General features: G+C 37.5%; 1 protein-coding gene across 10 annotated transcripts in view; it reads left to right on the top strand.

Annotated features, from left to right (window-relative positions):
• Positions 1-21,956, top strand: part of MPP7 (membrane palmitoylated protein 7) — a 156,179-nt gene that overhangs the window by 18,374 nt on the left and 115,849 nt on the right. For 2 of the 10 annotated variants that reach the window (XM_030009136.2, XM_030009140.2), the window contains one exon: positions 20,583-20,764. The exons of the other annotated variants lie outside the window; for them this stretch is intronic. The gene's annotated coding sequence lies outside the window, so the exon portion shown is untranslated. The remainder of the gene's footprint in view (positions 1-20,582; positions 20,765-21,956) is intronic. 10 annotated transcript variants of the gene reach the window in all.

The raw sequence follows: 21,956 nt of genomic DNA, 5'->3' as shown, positions 1-21,956 counted from the left end.
AATATTGTTTCAAAATACTGTGTTTTCTTGTATATCTGGGGGTAAAAAAAAAATCTGTTCTGGACTCTGTAACTTAATTTCTCTGAAGAGTGGTAGATAAAGGACCACGATCTAAGCACTGTTCTATTTCTAATGGGAAGAAAGAAGTGGGAGGTGAAGGAGATGATAGTACCTTTATTAGGATGTTGGCAAGGAGATGACTGGGGAAAGGAATCCTCTGTATTGCTGCTCAAAATGTATGGTGTGCAGCTCCTTGGACGGGAAAGGAGGAGTAGCTGGTTTTCAAGGACCAAGAGATCCAAAGGGATCGTAAAGAAGTTGTGCAGTGTCTACCTTGCGCTAAGAAACGTGATTAACATGACAGGTTCTCCAATAGGTGAATTGTGGAGGAAGTTGTCTGGGGAGAACTGAGATAATGGGGAAGAGCCAGTTGTGTTCCTTAATATGACAGTTCAATACCTTCATCGCTTAATAACCATAATGAAAAGCACTTGAAACTATCAGAAAAGGAGTAGAACTAGTGATTTAGTTGAAGAACATTGTTTTAGAAGTTCTTGTGAAAGTGCATTGCTTTCATTGGAATCAATGGAGTAAAAGAAACCTGTCTCTCCCAAGTTTTATGTGATGATAGAAGTACCCTTGTCTTCATCGAAAACTAGGCTTACTTCAGTTTGATTTATTTGTGCCTGGTTGTGTCTTGTTCAAATGTCAGTCCTAACATAGAAGCTACAGAGGCATCCTTCCCAATAAATCATTACTTGAAAGTAACACAGCACTGGGATTTTTTCTGAAAATTGAAATGGATCATTCTAGACAGATACTATTTTAAGATTATTTTAATCGAAGGTCTTCCTCTTCCTATTTTTTTCAGTTGCTCACTCACTAGAGACAATAGCAGATGAAAGTATTATATTAGTTGATCTGTGGGGGTACAGAAAAAATGAGAAGGTAATGAATTTTAGTTTGATCTGAGGGAAATAAAAAACCTTGGTTTTTATTAACCATGTTGTTGAGTTCAATGAAAAGTAAAAAAGAGTATTAATAATAATTACAATTATTATAATTTTGTGTACAAAAATAAGTTTAATTTAGAAAGGCTGAATTACTTGTGCCTTGTTTTCCTGGATCAACACTGGCACTTTCACCTTTTTATATGTGTTTTGGATGCAGATTGTGAAATAGTTTGTTCAAGACTGGTTTTTCTACATTGCTGTCTTGCTTAAGATTAATTCTTCTGACGTACAGTCACTAGCTAAAACTGTGATTATATCAATTACAAAAACATAAAGTAAATTTTTCATTGCTTGCAATGTCTGAATATATATTGTCAACTCTTAAAAAAATTGTGCATTTGTTAAATTGCACTGGAAAGTGTTCTATTAGTACTATTACTTCATTAGTTTTCAAGTAAATGATTGGAAACTCTTAACTTGTAATTTTAAAAAGCACATTACTTTCTTTCTTGAATAATACAATTCATACCATAATTTCATCACCATTTCTAAAATTCCTCTTGTGTCCTTTCTTGATTTTCTGTGAATTATGCCATTATTCTCTGTCTCACTTGAGTTCGTAAACAGGAAAATATTTTCCAAATTCAGATTCATGTCAAGGCTATATTTAAGTCTTAGTCACTTCAAATCCTGTAATAGTAGCTATAAGATATATTCTTTCTTACTGATTTAAACATTGAAAATATTTTGGGTCTCAATCTCTTTTGTCAAAAGACAACTGCAGCATTTGTCTCTCTTCTTGTAATATACCATGTCTGGTCATGCTTGTCTCTGCAACACAATTCTGCTGCAAAGTTTATACAAGGCTGTTGCTTGTACTGTGTCATTCTTCTTTTTCTTCTGCAGGATTCCTCTTTCTTCCTGAGTTATATACAGGGTACCACACCTGCCTTCAAAGTCCGTTTGTTGTCTATTCCTATACCACCTGTCATTAACTCACCAGCAATATGTTGATATATAGGGGTCCACCTCCAATCAGTGCTTAATGACTGGCTTTAAATCTTCATATGAATGTCTTGAAGCTTTCTCTCATGCTGCCCTGAGGGGTATGTTCCTGAGATGTAAGTAAAATGAATGCATTTCTTCTGATAGTCCTTCTTAATTTTTTTTTTTTCTTTTTCTACATGTAAAAAGACCTTGATGAAGGCAAGGCAGCTACTGTTCTTAAACCAGAAGTCAAGCTTGACTCCAACTTAATGGCGGTCTTGTGTTCTGCAGCGGAGTGCTGAGGGAAGTTCTCTGCATCTTTCCAAAGCATCTGTTTTGTATTGCAGTCCCAAAATCATGTCACAAACCTGGCTGATTGCTTTCGAAGCACTCGGGGCACACAGGTATTTTGGATTGCAAGTAATGTTGCACTGTAACTTTTAGGGTATGTACTTTAATTTAGTAGTTCTAGTTCAAACTCTTCTAGATTTTCAAAGGTGGGCAGCACGTAGTTTGTTAGCCTGGAATTAGGTCTTAATCATAAGCAACATTCTGAAGGAGCTGTCTTGCTGTCGACCAAATGCACAATGTTTTTACAATGTGTCCAACCCAAATCTTTCATAGTCAAGGGATCTGAAGCCACAGGCTGCAGTGTTAGTTACAGATGGTGAGGGATTCAGAATCTTCAATGTTTTCTTACGTAGAATGTAATTACTTTAGCAATATAACTCTGGAATCTGAATTAAATTGCTCTTTTCAAACAGTCAAGTTGATCAGGTATAGAGAAAATATGTGAAGGTATGATTGTACTAGAAACTATGATTATGTAAGGTCCAAGAAACAAAACAAGAGCCAAACCCAGGAATTTTCTAATTTATTTTGTAACAGTCCTACAAACAATTAGCTGGTTCTTAATTCTTTTTAGTGTGCATAAACTTCTACCAATTTATATAGGAATTGGTCACAAATTTAACATAGGAAAGCATGTAGGACAGATGAAAGAACATGCAGTGAGAGACAGGCACAAGTAGTTGTGTTTCTGTGCCTCTGTAAATATATTTGCAAAGACAAGATGTTCCAGTTCAAAATAAAAATGGATACAAGTGCATGTGCAGACTTTTGCGTCATGACGTCTGTATATTAATAGAATTCAGAGAAAAGAAGGCAAACTTAATTTGCTAATTCCAATGAATAGTTGCATTCAGCTTCCTATTGAGTAATCGCAGAAGGCATTTTTCATTTTAAAGAGCATTCTGAATCCTTTCTCTCTTGTTTTTCTCTGTTTTCCATTAGATATTTGCTGTCTTAAATGTGTTTCTTAGCACTTTCATCAATATTGTATTTATTTCTAGATCAATTAAGAAGTGATTGCAGTGTGTAACTTGTAATGACTAGCTTAAGAAGGTGTTGAATTTGAAGGACTTTATTATGCGTTGGGGAGTTGTGGTTTAATGTGTGAACTTATTAGTATCTTCCTAAAAGGGAAAAATCTTCGCTGGCAGAAACATCTTATAGAAAGTATCAAATGGTAGCTCTAGGGCTTTAAGTTAGTTAAATATTATGTGTGTCAAAACTTAACTTGTTTCAAAATAACAATTTCCTTGTTATGCCATGAATAAAAAGTACTTTGTAAAGATAGCTTTTTGTAATAAATGATCTTGGTTGTTGCATTCTAGAGTTCACAAGCAGCAGGTGGGGATCTTGCATTTTCTTTGCCATATTCAACAGATGTGCCAGGGAAAAAAGACTTATACATCTATGCTTAAATTTAATATCAAAATATTATTTAATTACATGTTTGTTTCATAGCTGATGACTGATTGTGACAACCTGTATGATGTTACCACATTACAGTTTTTCTGATTGTGATTGCTTTCATATGCAGTTTGGAGTTACTGCACTTGGCACTGTTATGCCATCTCTCATCCTACTGTAAATGGTTTTCTTTCACTTTTATATGGGATAAGCATAGAAAAATGTGTATACAGATATGTATTAGGCTTTACAGACACTATTTTCTTTTAACATATATTACTATGGAAGCGTATTTTTGAATTGCACTATGAAGAAAAGGCCCACTTTTGAGGTTTGGGTGACAAGAAATAGCTTGGCTTAAAAAAATATGAGACCAGGAGGATAACTCTGCAGTAGGGTGGTGAGGCTGTGGGTTCTTCCTTTTTCCCTAATCAAGAAAGACGAAAGAGATGCAGCAGCTTGTAATCAGAAGTAGAGCGTGTGTTCCTGTTCCATGACCCAGTGCACGTCTTATGATGTGATGGGTGTTGAATTTTGTGACCCAGTTATTGTGTATGGGCAGGGGTTGGGCCCTTACTCCTACATACTTGCTGAAAAGCTGGGAAGTTCCTGAGCTTCTGTACAGATAGAAGGGAAATGGAAAAATCCACAGCCTGTTTCTAAAATTGTGGGCAAAATTATTTCCCCCCCCCCCAGATTTTGTGAATGCTTGAACATTTCCTTCTTTTCCGGGACTGATGTAATTCTAAATCTGGGATATTTAGCCAGTGTAATGAAAAGAGAGGTAACAGGGAACATCAGAAATACAAAATGGCTTCCCCATTAAAAGAGAGGGAAAAAGTAAACAAACTAGTTTTTGTTTGGAAAAGAGGTGCTTGAAGGAAGACATGAAAGATAATTATAAATAGTGGGAGGGAATTAATAGGAAATTTTTTATTCACTATTTCTGAGAATTTGGGATATGAAACAATGCAAAAAATTGCTTTATACTTGGCATAAGTTATAGAACTTATTTTCAGAAGATGTTGTGAAGAGTCAAAACAAAAAAATGGGCTCAACAAGGAACTTTACAAATCTATTGGTATTACTGGTGATAGCACCTCCAGCCCAGCTGCTGGTTGCTGGGGGAGGAAATAATTTTTACTTGTGTTATCTTCAATGTGTATTAGATATTCTGTCTTGGCTCTCCTGAAGATAGGATTCTGTACTACATGGACCTTTACTCTGGCTAAGTATTGAAGGGTTTGGGGTTTTTCTTAGTTATTGTTTTTACCTCCTATGTGAAGCTGGCTGAAGAGCAAGAAGGTGGTGTCAGGCCTTTGCTAGCAGTGGAAGAATGTGGGTTAGTGGGCTTGAGTCATCAAACAGTTTTAGATTATCAATGGCTTGCTTTCATGTTGAGGATACAAAGCTAACTTTCAGGCTGTGTGCATGTTATTCACAGGTGGATCAGAAAGCAGCAAAACAGAGACAGAGTAGTGGTAGCATTGCAGATATATTCTGGATTGATAGAAGCCTAAAGCAAGTGACTGAAAATAAGTTCTAAATATCTATAATTTTATACTAAACTAGAAGCCAGGTACTTTCCCAGGTGTTTTATTTCTCTTAACCTCGTTTTCTATGAAGTATCACATCAAAGTATTATAAGAATGATTGAGATCAAGCATTTCCACAGTTGACATGGAATGGATGAGTCTATTACCCCTGGGTTGCAATTTGTCCTGGTGGGACCAAAGAGGTGGCTATAGGGTGTGCAGGCTGGTGACAAGGTTTTGCTCAGCATTCCTACTGTACACACCCTGTGCTGGGAATCGGGATAGGCAAGTTCTCAGGAAAGACTAGTAATTGTTGTTCATTAGTTGTGGTTCAGACTTGATGGTGGCTAATGAGTGCTGCCTAAACAGACAGTGTGGGTGTCTCACACTCACTAAAATAATATTTTAAGTATTGTTATATGAAATTTTTATTCCTACAGGCCAATTATACCACCACTGATTTGTGACAAATGAACTTGTCCTGAATGACAGCTGAGTCTCTCTACAAACCCAGATACAACTACATAGATGAAAATGTTTAGGAAGTGTGGAGAAGTCTGGTGGGATCATGGGGTGAGGCATACCTTTTAAAGATCTCAGCAGAACGTTTTGTGGTGGTTCTATCAACTGTTAAAACAAAGCTTGTTATGTCATTACGTGAATTATGTGAAATACAGAAGATTGGGACAGCTGCTTCTAGGGTACTAAGCAAAATTACAGCCCCCCAAAATGCTGGAATATGCCTATGTGTTAGAGACAAATTGAGCCAAGGAGTATTTTAATGCCTGGCGTAGCAGCAAGGAGGAAGAAGAGAGAGTAGAGACTCGTTTTAAGTAATTAATATTTGGATCCATTTTATAAGGGTGATTATTCAGCATGTAAAAAGTGTAATTTGAGGGTACTTGAGATTGTCCTACAATAAAAATATTGTGTTGACAGAAAACCCAGTTGTTCTTATTGAGTAGCCTGTCCTCAGTGCAACGTAGGAATCTGTTTTTGCAGCTGGATTCTGAACTTCCTGATTCTGCAGAAGAGCTGCCTTAGTGGGGAGACACTTGATTCATAATAAATTGACCATAGTACTGGTTTCAGTTCTGATTCCATTTTACTGTATCTTCAAAATGAAATAAAAATGCGGTGGAGCATATGAATGTGGTTGAAGGTAGCAGCAAAAAGGCATACAGTGATTCTGTTCATGTCAGATATTTTCTGATAACTGGAAAACATTTTTTTTTTTCCTTGGCAAAGTAGCAAGATATTTGTCCTTTTTACCATGATTTTAGAGAATTATTTTAAAGAGATTGCTTAGGAAAAATGCAATATATGATAAAATTATTTTAGGAACTGTTTGTCAGTGGATTTGTAGACTTCTCTGTCCCATGTTTATATAAGTAGTCTGATCCTGTCTTTAGGTTGTAAACTGATCTCTCTACTTATGAAACTAGAAGTAATACCTCCCCCCGGCCCCCGCACAGTTAAGTTTGAAAACATTTTCAGAAGGTGGGTAATTTCACTCTTCTCAGAGAGGCTAACGAATTGGTTTTACTTAACATCAGCAATTGACTGGGAATCAAAATGTTTTCGTATGCATTTTTTAAAGCAAGTATCTTTCCTTCCTTTTTAGAGAATTCAGGTTTCTGCTGTCTGGTATTAAAATATGGAAGTTCTAGGTTGAATGGAAACTCAGAGCTGGTCATTATTTTTTTTCCCCCATTACACTCTGATAATTTAAAAAATAAAGTATAGTGTATCTTGTTTAGATCATGTGAACTTGCTGAACACAATAAGCCATCTTGGTCCTTAGAAGGTGCAGAGTACTTCTTAGTTTTATTTCTTTGAAGTTCCTGTTACGAATTCCCATCCTGTGGTGGGAATAAGGACCGCAATAGGATTCCTTGGGGAGTCTTTACTACTCTTGTGTTTGTTACATGGTTCCATCTGGTGAATTAAAGAGCTTTTGAAATAATAGCATAGAGCTCTGAAATACATGCAGTTTCTTAATGTTTTCCTACATGGTGTTTCCTTCGATGAGTAAATCCAGTGTTGCTCCCTCAGGTCATCATTAACTTGTTTGTGTATTTGGATTAACTAACTTGGCAGCCCCCCAGCGCCTTACTGCAGATTAATAAGACAGCAAGTTTGACCTTGGTTTTTTTTTAGTCCTTTCATAACTTTACGTGTGACTTTTTTTGCTGATTGTCCATGACTTGTTTTTTCTGATCTGGTCTTTTAAAGAAGACATGCAGTTTCTTGAAAGTGGGGAGAACATTGTGTGCTGACAAATAAGACAGCACGTTTATGGCACACAAACAAACCTGGATATAGATCTTCCCCTCCCTTTGGTGTTAGGCTGATTTGTGTATTCTCTCCTGGAAATACAGGGAAAAAAAAATGCATTTTCTCCTTTAGGTTGGAAAGATTCTCCTTTCTAGTGCAAAGAGAGCTGTGGAGACTGAGGGATTTACAATAAACGAGTTTTGGAATATCTGTATATTGTTTAGCAGTAGCCCAGGGAAATTTTGTCTTTTTATGTTTCAAATTACGCCGTATTTCACTCTTTCTACGAAGCTAGTTTTGCATCTGTGGCCTACCAAATATCAATGGGCTTAGAAGGTCTTAAAGAATATCACTAAAATTGTTGTCAGGTGCAGATTTTTTTTTTTTTTTTGAGTGCGAATTAACTTTTGTAATGTTTCAGTATCTTGTGGTATATGAAGCAAGTGGTGTGGAAATGCAGACAGCAAAGATCATCCTGTCTTCAGAGCAGTGTTTGGAGGGTTTGCAGCAAATAAGGCAAATACATCAGACAGTAAGGACAAAGTGAATACTCAGTGAGCATGATTTGTCCTGTACAATGGGTGAGATGGGGTATATTTTGAGGAGTGGGAAAGGAGGGAGAATGATTACTTATGACTGTAAAATATGGGCTTAGATGTGGGGTAACTCCAATGCTAACAGAGAACATAGGCTGTTTCAAGACATACTTGGTAGATTTTTACAGGAAGAGCAACCTTCCACTTCCAAGCTAGATTTTATACTAAGACTACTGGATATTGCAGGTGCCTAGCAACGTTTGGAAGTAAACTTGATAGCAAATTCACTGGTCACTTGTTTGCACTGTGTTTTCAGGGCTTTCTTTAGCTATCAGTGAGGGCCAGGACAATTTTTTTTTTCTCCTCCCATTAGCTTCATACTCTTCCCCCTCGCACACATAAAGGCTTCATTTTGCAGATTGCCTTAAGCCCACAGGCAAGGGTGGGTTTATTTGGGGTTGAAAGATAAGACAAAAACAGTTAAACATGCATAGCTGCTTATCACAGACAGTTCTTGCTTATCTTGATTCAGTGAAGAGGGTGAAGAATTGTCACCAGCCTTTGGAGTCCTGCTAAGCCACTTTCAAGAACTGGGTGGTTACCTATAGCAGGGTGGCTGTTTTCTGGTGTTGTCAGGTACAAGAGATAGTGGTTGGGCTGGTCACTACTGGCATTTGGCTCCAGGAATCAAGCTGACCAGCTGATGCTGGTGGGTTATCAAACTCCTTGGGTCTCAAAAAGCAAAGGGAAGAGGGTGGTGGCTAGCTCAAACTCAGCCCGTCTCCTTCTCCACCCAGTGTTGAACAGCATGTTTTGGTGCTTTTAATGTTAATGAAGAAGTTACTGAGGGCCTAGTTGGTGTGTGTTATTCTTTTAATCAGAGTTAAACGTACAACTAGAGGCTTTGTTATTTCTAGAGGCTTTTTTTCTTTTTTTGAGTTCCCCCTCATGCAGCAGCAGTATAATTTTCATATACTTGTGCATCTTCACATTGGTAACTATTGCACAAGCACCACTGACATTACTAATAACTTTGATCTTTGACATACTGTAGATTTTACGGCTTTTGTACTAAAAGTGATAGTGTTATCACAGGGTGTTTAGTGAGTTAGATATTCTGCAAACCATGTTGTTACTGTTGGCTATGACTGTGGGGAGGTTAGAGGCTGGGCCATGCCCAGTGTGGTTATTCTATATTATTTGAACACATCAGTACAAAAGAGGTTTTTTGAAAATCACCTGTCAACACTGTGTTTTGCTTTGCTTTATAAGCTAGAACTCCTAGTTCTGATTTTTTTTTTTTTTTTTTTCAGTAAGTTTGTAGTTCATGTGGGCCTGAAGGGGTTTTTGCATGTGGCCAGAAGAGGAGGGAGAAGATTAAAAACTCTTGTTCATCCTCTTTTGTGTCAACATGTAGGATATATATTCAACACAGAAGCAAACTCTGCTGATCTTCAAAATGCACTGTTTGATTATTTACATGTACTTACCTGTACATTTTGTGTGTGATTAACCCTTGTGTTTTGGGGGTTTTTTTGAATTTCATTATTATCATTTATCTATTTGTTTTTGTGTACACTCTCTGCTTGAAATAGTGTGATGTAACACGTAAAAAAGAAAAGGTTATTACTTTAGTAAGCTGGGATTGTATTTACAAACTGAGAAATTATAAGTCTCTCTTATTCTGACTTGTTTTCACACTAGAAAACAGTGTGAAAAGAGTTTTCTTTCTTCCTCTCTCTGCCACCTTTATTTCCCAACTCAGGGCAGGGCAGAGGCAGTAGCATTGTAGCAGAGACTTTGATGACGAGAGGAGCTGACCTTGGAGAAGCACAGCCTTGGGCTTCAAGAATGTCTTGAGTAACAGTGTATTTAAAACTGAGTTATTTCAAAAGAATTTTTTTTTTTTTTTTAACCTATGCTTGACATTTAAATGAAGAGAAATTTCCCTTTGGAAAATTAATTTGAATCTCTAAAGTTTTGGTCAAAATATTAGCCAGGAAAAATCCCACATAAACCTTTTCTCTGATCAGCGCTAATCAAACTTGTTAGTCCGTTTGCCTAACAGCAAAGACCACTGGACGTGTGTTGTCATTGTATTCTCTGTGTTTGGTTGATATTTTCAGGGGGCTGTTGGATGCAAGAATTCAGAGTGCACTGAAAAACTCTTCCAGAGTGCTTATGTGCTTTTGTCCTTCCATTTCCTTGCCAATCCCGTGCTGATGATGGCTATATTACTTTAGGTTGAAAGTGGTATTTTGTTTTGTTTCAAACTGGTGAGCTACAAAATGATGAAATACCTTCTGGTATCCACTTAACTTTTAGGGAATTAACTTCTAGGTCCTAACTTTTGTTTAAACTAGTTTATAATGTTATGAGTAACAATTACAGTATTTGTGAAAATTAAGTTGCATGTCAAAACCCTCTTAGTATGCTTTAATCATGCTGCCATACCTGAAATGAGCTGTGACACTGATATTTTGGCAAATAATATACCATGAAAAATAGAGTTATACTCTAATATTTTCCACAAATTTGAAGCCTACCAATGAGTGAGAGAAGAGTAGTTATGAAACTGTATGAAATTTAGACTACGTAATGATATTATTATACTGTAAAAACTGACAGTGATGTGAAATTTGGCAGCAAATTTACTGCTGCTTTTGCCCTTCTTTTTATCTTCATGGCTTTTCTTCCTCTCCTCATTCACCACTCTAGTTGAAGGTCATAGCAGATGCAATGGGAAAATTCTGAGCATCATTTTTCTCTATCATGAGGCCAAATTTCCAGATTTTATAGAACAAACTATTGCAGTTAGACTGGCTTTGTCATTGATGAGTAGATTCTGCTGTATATCAATTCTGTTTTTAAGCACAGAGCATTAGTTCAAGGATATTAAGACTGTCAAATTAGAAGTTACATAGACCAGATGGCTAATTGGTTGCTGGAATATGATGATGCTAAGTTTTATATTTCTGATTAAGCTGAGAGTTGTGTGGGAAATGCTAATAGAGTCATCAGTAAGGAGTGGAAGAAATTTGCTTCATTTGCTTTGGGAAGAAACCCAGAATGTTGTCACTTTTACCATTGGCAAAATGAAACCATATATCAAGGTCCAAAGTACTGTCCTGGGAGCCTGAAAGGCTGAGAATCTTGATCAAAATAGCAGAAAGGGATGTGAAGTGTGAAACTGGAGTCCTTATCTGGAACTCAAACCACTGGAAGATGGAAATACATTATTTCCTATATTCACTACAAATTGCGTCTTGCATCTTGGACATCTTTCCTCTTCAAACTGGCATATGCTTTCTGGTGAGAAGTTTTCACAGGTTAACTTCTTTCAATGGGAACAAATTTCTTGGACATTCCTTACTAGACTGTTACAGGTAAAAGTAAGGACTGGCTCAGTCTTGGACATTTTCACTGGAAAAAGAACACAGGTTATCTCCAGGATTAAGGTGTGTTAGTTTCCACTTAAACCAGGCAATTTACTATGTATTTGTACTGTGAAGAGAAGTGACTTAGAAATTCATTTTAGGGAGATCTTTTAAATATCCAATCCATTTTATTCTATGAATTTTCCCTCAACCTAGAAAATGTAACTGGTATCACAGTGATCCATCTGGTATAAGGAATGTGTTCTGATGAAGCATGCTATGAAAACTTCTGTTTTGTCCCCTTTGACTTTTTTGTGGTCTCCTCTTATTTTGGGTAAATATTGCCTTTATAGTAAGGAACCAGACCACAAAATCTGTGAAATACTTGTCATTTATCTTCATTAAACAAGCAGAAAAATAAGTGCTTTATTAACTATTCTGGATTGAGACGTTTTAAAAAACACCACCTTCATAAAAAGATTGATTGATGAAATACAACTGCAGCAATATTCTGCAGCAATAAATTGCAAATATTTGTTTTAATTGGCACTTCTCTAGTTTCCTAACTTTCTTAAAATTATCAAAATCCAGTTCCTTATTTCTTGTAATTCTAGACAAGATATGTGTTCAACTTAAAGAAAGATACGAATAACACCCCTTCACTGCTAGGAAATTCAGTGGGTTTTCATACCTATTGAGTCATTGTTTATAGATCATGTAATTTCACTTTTTAAACATTTTGCAGACAATTATTTCAGCCTTATGTTTACATAATATGAAAATTATCACTTTTACAAGGAAGGGAAATAAAGCTAATTTTAACTATTTTTTTTTTTTTTTTAAATCTATCTCAGTCAGGTGTAATTAGAATATTATATATCTTCAAGTTTCATATTAGATTCTTCCTGTATATTTGCTCTTCAAGCAACCAGATGCAGACCTGTGTGTGACATGAGATGAGAACAGCTGCTTTGTTATTACCAAACACAAGATGAAATCCGTGTTGATTTATTTGAAAAGTGCAGGAGCTCCCTCTTCTGGCTTAGAGCGCTTTAAATTGAAAGTTTATGGGAACGTTCTCAATTCTTCACATTAAAAAATACCTTACTTTGAACACTTACCTGCAGAAATGTCATTCTGGTATCTTGGCAGTCATGGTAAAATTTGGGTTGGCCCTCAGATGCCCATTTGGATTCTGCACCGAGTGCAATATCCATGTGTCTATAGCCTTGCTCTGTACTGTCATACACAGCAGATGTCCCCTCTGTCAGTGTGCTGTTGCTGGTATGGCCATGACAGCAATGGTTACTGTAGGTCTAAGTTGCAATTCCAATATGATCTCTTCACTTAAGTCCCACCTGAGCTTTTCACAACTGTTAATTAGTAATGTGAGTCCTTGGTGGTCACTTGGTACAAAACCCTATAAATCATCATACATTTAGAAAGGAGAAGTGGGGTCTTCTAAGAACACTGAAGGGGCCTTACAGTTGATGTATATATTGACCCCTTTCCTCCCCTCCCATCCATCTACGGTGTGGTAGGAGAGAGGGGGCTTCCTTGCTGTTTGCGTTTGTTCAGTCATTCTCCTTTCATAGCCTCTTCAACGTTGCAAATACTCAGAGACATGTTGTAGTTCTGTAGATATTTGAATTTGGTAGGGCAGCACCTGAGTTTTTCATGCGACATCATTCCAAAGGGTAGGAACCTGACTGGAAAAGGTGGCACTGGGGACAGATCTCTTACCTTAGCTGTTTAATAAGGAATTGACTGGATTTTTGTTTGTTTATTTAATTCTGAGAATGCAGGATGATAAAAAATAAGTATTCAACTGACCTCTATCGGTGTTGTGCCTTTAAATCATCTGTCAGAATAGGAGCCAAGAGTGCCAAATAAGTCCTAGCCACTGTTCAGTTCCTTATCTTGCCATCTCAAGGATACTAATCAGATTTTTTAAAAATGTTTCTACGCTTTTATTTAGCTACACTTGCTGGAGCAGGTATGCTTACTGATTTGTATAGCATCACCTTTGTCATTACCTAATAAATTGCAAGATATGTTAAGTTGGAGACGCCACTATGAATAACAAAAAATGTCAAAGGTTCACAATCAAACTGCTTAGCTCTGATTTATACAGTTTCAGGCAAAATAAGAAAAATACTTTGGTATTTGTAGCAAATGCCAAAATAGAATCAATGCAGTATTGTTCACCTAGTTAAAATTGCAAAATCCAGGAAATGCAAACATTCGGTTTCCAACAGCAACATTAACTTGGACTCTTTGCACACCCTGTGTTTTGCTGGTATACATTAAGACAAAGTAATGTATTAAGCTGTGAGTTTAACAAGAAAAACAGAAAAAATTCTTCATGTAGGTAACACTGCCAAATTAATTTCTGTTACCTTTTGTGTTTATTGACCTTTTATCATTTTAAATTATTTTCTTCATAAAGATTGAATATGATTTTTTTGGCCAAATGAAGTGAAATCTGAGAGGTTGTCTTCACTGTAGTGTGAACTTGACATACAGTTTACCCCTTGCCTTGAATCTGACTCTTCTTCATCCATCAGAATCTCAGATCTGAATTAAATGGCTTTTAAGCTTGAAAATATGACTTGAATCTCAGAGGCTGGCACTCTGATTGCAGTGGGAGTGTAACTTAGGCTATATAGGTTGGCAAGACAGAACTTACAATTAATTCTAATTGATCTATTTTCTGCTAATTAAATTTGTACATAATTAAAATGTGCAGAGTGACTGTACTCATAGAGTAAATCAAGCTTAAAGTGTTGCAGTAAAGATGAACCCTAACCGTATCTCTTTTGAATTATAATGTATAACTTTGGAAACTATATATATGATTGGTTCCAAAATTTTTAGGGACTTTTCCAGATGTTACTGAGCGTTGATTGTATGTAAGTCAGCATATGGGAAAGTCCTGCTCTGAGGGTAGTTCCAGTCTGGAGATGGTACAGAACTGCAGGCAGAAAAATTTCTCCATCTGATCTGTTCCTATCTGCAACTGCTTGCATGTGTCATAAACTTAAGGTTTCTTGCCTGTGTGGACTAGGCTAATCCATGTTCTAGAAGACGGGGAAGAGCATTAAAGGAGATATTTGGAGAGTAGTAAAGCAAGGACTTGCTGGTCAAGAATAGATTTGGGAAAGTGAATCTAGGTTTCAAAAGCAGTGGTGTGAAAAATAGGGTCATTAGGGCTGCGGCGGTGGTGGGACAGTAATGGAAAGAGACAGGAGAAAGCAAAAACTGTAAGGGAAATAAAAGCAAAGTGTCAGGAGGTGGGGATGTTTGTAAAGAAAGGGGTAAAAGCAAGTTTTTTTAGTGGAGGATCATGAATGTTTTGTTAGTGGAAGATCATGAATTCATGACAAGGATAGTGAGTACATAGCAGTGTCACCCAGGGAAAGGGTAAGATGGATATAGATGTGAAACAAGAAACTGCAAGGTGGAATTGGGACAGCAAGGTCTGAGAGGGGGGAGCTTCACTCCTGGAAAGAGGGAAATGGAGAAAATGAAGGTAATGAAAAGAAAAACTGGAAGGGAGTGTGTCCTGGGTGACAAGTCACACAATGGGCTTGATGCAGTGGTGCTCCCAGAGCTTGCCAAGGAGGCAGAGGAGGAGGGAAGGGTGTGAAGCAGGAGGCGAGCTTTGCAGTGGCATTTGGGAGTTAGATGGAATCGAGAATTCAAGGACGAAGAATGGCCACAGGGAGCTTCCACGGAGAAACAGAAGACTGCAAGGAGTGTCTGGTGTGCTTGTACCAGCAGTGCAGAGGCTCAGGAACATGTCATTGTTGGGCTATTCAGCTTCACCTTTGTTTTCTTCTACAAACTTAGCATCCCAGAGAAATTTGGCTTGCAAAGCTTGTAAAGTTCTGGAAATCAAATACCCATACTTCCTCTGACTAGCTCTTTGTCCATATGTGGTACTTTGTTTTTACTGTGCACATGTACACGTAAAGAAGTTTTTTGTTACTTACACTCAAGAAGCAACTAATAAATTACCACTTAATACATTGAAACTTTTTCCAAAATTCAGCTAAAGGCATATACTTTTCAGATTGCTCATATTAAATTTTAAAACTTCACATTAAAGAAAGCAATCTGAAACTGATTAAAATTAAAATTATTTTAGTGAGGGTTTTTTTGATAAAAACGTATGTTAAGACAGTGGGGTTTATTCTGCTTTTGCTCTCGGAAGAAAGAATACATATTGTTTAATTATTCATTCATTCATCTCTTCCCTTTACTCCTCTTCTATCAAGAAAGTAAATCATCGCATTTTGACAGAAGTGGATTATGGAAAGTTACGCTGAACAAAGGAAAAGTGTTCAGAAGATTAGTTAATCTGAAAGAGAAGGAGTGGTCAAAACGTCTGTAATAAAATATGGAAGCATTGTAAAATATTTGCGCCTTATTTGGCTCTAGAGGTGTACAAAATTTTGAATTTGAAAAATAACATTCTAACATTGCAGGGGATGTTTCTGACTTTGAAATAATAGGTTTTGAATATTTATGTATTTCTGAGGGTGATTTTTGGACATGGTTGTTTAACAGACCCCAGAATTGGTGCATGCAAGTTTTGTTGAGCCACAGGACTGTGAAGTAAATTATGCTGTCGACACAAATACTTGGCTAAACTATTTAAATAAATCAATTAAATAGTTACTATTCTATTAAGCATGACCTTAATCCTGGTTTTATTTCTATCAGAGATTTTTCCATCAGCTTTTGTATATGGGGGATCAAACTGCATTATACTACTATTAACATATGGAGTATATTTCTAAAATTGGAGTATCAGAGCCCTTTGGTGCAAAGCATGTGTAATTGTCTGTTAGGGAGTGTTGAGATTATCAGGTGACTCATTGCAGCATGTTTTGCTGAACTTTCTCATTTAGAGAAAAAGTTAATGTTGTCAATTTTTTCAGTGTTTTGGGGGGGCCGGTAAAGTTTATAATTTACTGTAGTTACTTACAGTTTTCAAACAGACTGTCAAGAAACCATGCCAGAACAAAACTGTTTGTGCAGGTAATCAATGAAAAGGCTGTGGTACCTGCTGACAGGTATTTTTCAAGAAAAGGAATGGTTTGCAGCTAGGGGAAAAAGTGTTAAAAGAGTGCCTTAACCAGTAACTCAAACCGAAAGAGCAACCTTTGATCTGAGACATAGTTTAGGTCACATTTTAATGAATAGCTTTATTAAACTAGTTCATTAAACTAATATTATTCTGTCAGTTGGCACATTTTATTTGCAGAAAATTGGATCTGTCTAAGGCTATCTGACATTGACTACAGTGATGCTGTTTTAAATCAAACTGGTAAATTTAGCATATGTATTTGAAGGAATGTTTTCATGCATTTAAAGGAATGTGCTCAATTCCAACACTGACATTTAAAATCTGAGTCTGGACAGAGCTCATGTGGGGATTTTTGTGTTAAAGACAGGGAAGGTGCAGGTTGCAAACAGTCTTGCCACTTTTGTAATACTGCTTCTTATTGAGTGTATTTCACTTGTAGCATGGCTATGTTTTAAGGCAGCAAGGATCCGTCTAAAACTTTTAATGTACAATAGATTATAATTAATATATAAATTAATAACTATACCTACAATATATTTTATATTTTAATATATTCTATATTTTATTTCTATTTTTGTTCTATGTTAGATTGACTCGTTGAAAGTATGTACTTCACAGCTGTATTTAGAGAGGGTTCAGATAAAGGTGGTATCTAGATAAACAGGTTTTGTGTTATGGTCCCCATCTGGGTGAAGGAATATCATGGGGGGAAAACAGTCTGGAAGAAGAAAATTGGGATATCAATTTCAGTGTTGCTGTCAGAGTGTCTAGGTAAGTGAGATTTTTCCAATTGACACAGGACTAAGCTTTTCAGGAGGAGGAACCTATTTATTGCTGAAGTTGTGAAGGAAGCAAATCTTATACTGTGCTTTCTTTTCCCTCTCCTGCCTGTCTTCTGAGCCCTTTGAACAAATTCAGTCAAACATCACAGAGAAGATCTCAATATATGAGTTTCTGGCATGGTTTTGGAAAGGGGTGGTCAGGTAGTGATTGGAATTGTGTGTCTTCTGTTAATGATCCAGTGAGGGAAAGGTCTAGTGGGAGCTTATCCTTGATGAGGAAGAGAATAAAATTATGAAGGCCCCAAACATGTAGCCTAGACACCACAGTCATGAAGGCCACTGGAAATCAGCCTTGCTTTGTTCTGGTGTCAATCAAACTGCTCATTATAGTGAGACCTGAGCACTCTTGGAAATAACCACCAGAGACTAATGAGGATTCATTTCTAATGTCTTAATGTTTTTCAGCACATGACTTCTTCAATACTCTTTTTTAATAGTAGTTGTAGGTTTTATTGTTTTTTCTCCATCTGTAAAAATTTTCCAGTAAGTAGAAACCAGAGGGATCTCTCTTCTGATGCTTTGGGGCTTCACAGTTAAATTCGAGCCATGGAAGTACAAGGCACACAACAAGATACCATGAGTTCAGAGTATGGTTTTTCCAAACTGAGTATTTGTTAAAGATGTCCCTACAAACGTATAAATTAAGTCAAGCAGTTATACGTTCTCAATGGCTGCTTAAGAGTGTCTAAATTCTCATCTATTATTCTCAAAGCCTTTTAACAAAGTGAGGTTGTTTCTAACATCCCTGTGGTGTAAGCTAAAAATTTACGTAAGCTAAACAAAATGGAGAACACTGATAGAACATTATACAGAAAAATATTATGCAGAAGCCTTAAATTCTTCTGATGGCTGAAGATTGATATGATGGCAAGACCAGGAAAAAGTTAGCGAAGGCAGCTGTTCTTTCCAATTTGGGACAGTCCATGTTCTCTATGTTGGTGAATTAGTTAATAACATTTGGTAGTTGCCATAGATATTCCTTTTTTTTTGTTAATTGGACACTATACCCAGAGTTTTTTGCCACTCTTTTCGTTTCCATTATACCCACAGCTGAGTGAGTCAGAGGTAGCTTCTTCCTTCTGCAGTGTGTTTGAAGTCCCATCACGTTTGTATGCTGTGTCCTCTATGCAGTAATTCCAGTTCAAGATTTTTTGAAGGTTCCTGTTGACAACGTGCATGTACTGCCTGTAAGGGTGGCTGAACAGCTTTGGAAGCCTGTCAGGAGCTGCAAACAGGTTCCAGTTGCCTGTCGGAGACCCTGGGATTGACGAGGTAGAATATTCCTCAGAAGAGTTTAAGGATTCAATAGATCTCATTACATTACAACTTCCAAAAGAGTAGACCGCCATTTTCAATTCAGATTTTGTCTACCCAAACAGATTTACTTCTCCCAGTCTAGAAAACCTCCTTCGGCAATTTCCTGTGCTGACTAGGTTTTGGAGACTTGTATACATGTCCCTAGTCATTCAATTACTTGAGGCCCCATGACGAATACAAGACTGAATGGCTGTCAAATTTCCTGTCTCCACATGAAATCTCTATCTGGTGGTTCAAATACCATTTGCAGGCGTGCTGGTTTAGTTCTGGAAATCAAGGTTATAGTCTTTATAACTGTAGCATCCTTTAGAAAAACAGGTTGAGTGTTTCTTGTATCAAACAACCTGGTTTTATGGTGTCCGCAACATCCCCCCACCCCCCACCCCGCTGATTTGTAACATGGCTAGGTTCATACCTTTTATGTTTTTACCTGTTGTAAATCAGTCAAAAGTCTTCAGCCTGCTTTTTAAATGTGAAGAAAATCAACGTATATTCGTTGAAGTGCCAAAAATAGTGAGTAACTTGTAAAATAACCTTTCAGAAATAAACACTATGCAGTTTATTGAGGTTTGGACGGGGAGTCAAAGGTAGAACCAAGACTTCATGTGTGCTGTCTCCAAATGCGTGATGCTTGCCATAAAGACAAATTTGAATCCGTTTTCCTACCTCATCTTTTGTAGAAAAACGGACTAAAATAAAACGTATGCATGACTAGTGGAGTTCCTTCCGTTAAAAAGCAACAGAGGATGCTAGAAAGAAGCTACTGCAGCTAAAGTTACGTGGAGGGCTGTTCATCTTGGCAGCCTTCAGTTGCCTCCCACCCTCTTGTTTTACCTGACTGCCTCTGTCCATGGTTACCAGTCCTCCTGTAGTGACAACATGGGTGATGGGGAACAAGACCTATCCCCTCACGCCTCGGTATGGGGCCTCTCTTGCTTGTGGGATACGCAGAGAAATGGTCGCCTTGGAGAGCTGTAATTCTAGGATTTTGCAGTTTGGGAAGTTGTTCCCAGGAGGCTTCTGCCCCGCTCCTGCCTATTTATAACTGGGGGATTTGGCATCCCAGTAAGTTGTGTCACCTTAATGAGCTTGGCAGTGAAGCTAACTAGAACCATGTCTGGCTCGGTGAGCGCGCTTGTGTAGTGTGCCGGAGTTACCGGTGGGTAGGGAAAACGTTTCTGTCCCTCTTGCAGCCATCTCATGTTTCTTTTAATACCTGTCGTTCATCCGGAAAGCCCCAGGAATAGAAACGTCCGTCATTACGCAAGTAAACACAGGGAGAAATAATTAATTAATAATTAATTGTCCTTCAACTTCGACTCATTATTTAATATTTTAGATTTAAAGAATTAAAAGCAGAAGTAATTAAAGTGCCTCCGCCGCGTCGGCGGAGCTGCTCTCCGGAGCTTGCAAGGCCTGTGTAGTATTGGGGGGGGGGGGGGGCTGTGTAGGTGGGACCCTCCCGAGGCGAGGCGAGGCGAGGCGAGGCCCCCGCCCCGGGCCCGGCGCTCCCGCCCCCCGCCGCCGCCGCCGCCGCCGCTAGGTGTCAGGCGCGGCGCGGCAGCCGCGCGGGGGGCTCGGGGCCCGGTGGAAAGTGCGCGGCGTGTCGCCGGGACCGCACGTCCTTCGGTGTTTCCACGCGGCGGGTGCCAGCAAAACCCGATACAGTGTGATATATAGAAGCAAGGTACGACTGGAATAATGAAATTTCAAAAATAAGCCCTTTTTAAAGGCTGGTTGTAACAGTCCTGCTGGGTATTGTAAATGCCTCAGGTGCACTTGATACTGCTGTTACGTTCCTGGCGTTGGCTTCTAATTTTTATGGAAAGATGGATTGAACTTCAATTTAAGAATATTCGGTAATCCCTCTCAGGACATACTGTAACAGCTGGTATTTCTGTGTTGCAGCAAATCGATTCCATACAGCAGTCAGCAATGCCTATGGCTGGGCTCCGGCAAAAACTTCCAAAGCATTTTAAATAAAGTGAGCCAAAGAAAATAACATCATCACTGCAAAAATGTAGCTTAATTTGCAAGTTAGAAAAAAAAAATCCCCGTTCCATTCCAGCAAAATATTAAGCATTTTACTGGTAAGGATTTCATCAGGTCATTTATTTTTCATTAATATATATTTAGGATCTGGGGGGAATAACTTTATGCCGTATATAAGTTTCTTAAATAATAAGGAGCTTGAAATTTTTTCTATAGTGAATGATTTACTGTGAAATAAAGAAAAATAGAGAAACTGATCAAGTTTCAATACATGACATGTATGTAGATCAACAAGACTTTCCACCTTTTGCAGTGAACTTTTTTAAGGAACATGAATTTCTGATTAATGATAATGTACCTATAATGAGAACACCTTGCATGTTTTTGTTTTTTTTCTTAATAGAGGAAAGTACTTTAAGCTGCATATAAATGAAAGATGTCCCATTAATAGTAAATAACGTTTTAACCAGTTTCTTACATCTGTGAAAACTAAAAATGTCTCCATCCTTTGTACAGCTGTAGTGGTGTGCTCGTGCTGGGGACTGGAAGCAAGCTTAGAATGTGACTTCTTCTTTATGGCGCTTGTATGTGTTAAAAAGAAAACAAGCAGAATTAATGCAAAGGGAATATGTTCCTTCTTAATTTTTACAGCGCGTCTGTGCCACGATGTCTTTTTTTTTTTTTTTTTTTCTTTTAAACTGCACCCTGGCTAGCTTTCCATATAGATGTTTTACAACTTTGTCATCATGAGTTTTCACTCTGAAATACTTCCTTATCTCTGCTTTAAATTTTAAGCTGATGGACTTCGTGCTGATTTGATGAATGTCAAAATATTTTTTTGGAAGCTGATGCTTTTTAAGTGAAAACTTTTACTTTTTTTCTTCACCACAAACTTTTATAACTAAAAAAAAAAAAACCCCAAACCCTAAAACAATCTTAATAGATAGGTTTTAAAGTTTTACTCAGTCCTTTTCATCATAGAAGAAGTTATCCAGGGCTGTAACTTCTGCTGTATTTGCCTTCTTAAAAAAAACAAAGCAGATTCACTGGAGTTTGAAAGCTGACATGCAAAATCTTCGGGTAAACACTTAGGGAAGGAAAAAAAAAGAACTTTAATAAGTTGCCAGCCTATTTAAACTATAGGCTTATGTCTAGGGACAAGTTAACAACTGGCTTATATCTAATAATTGATTTAAAACTTACTAAAGAAAATCTTGTGGATGGCCCTTCGTATGTTGCAATACTTTTAGCAATGTGGGGTTTTTTTGTTTTTTTTTTTTGTGGTGAAAA

This window comes from Aquila chrysaetos, chromosome 3, assembly GCF_900496995.4.
Source record: "Aquila chrysaetos chrysaetos chromosome 3, bAquChr1.4, whole genome shotgun sequence".
NCBI classification, from domain to species: domain Eukaryota; kingdom Metazoa; phylum Chordata; class Aves; order Accipitriformes; family Accipitridae; genus Aquila; species Aquila chrysaetos.
This window is presented reverse-complemented; position numbering and strand designations above follow the sequence as displayed.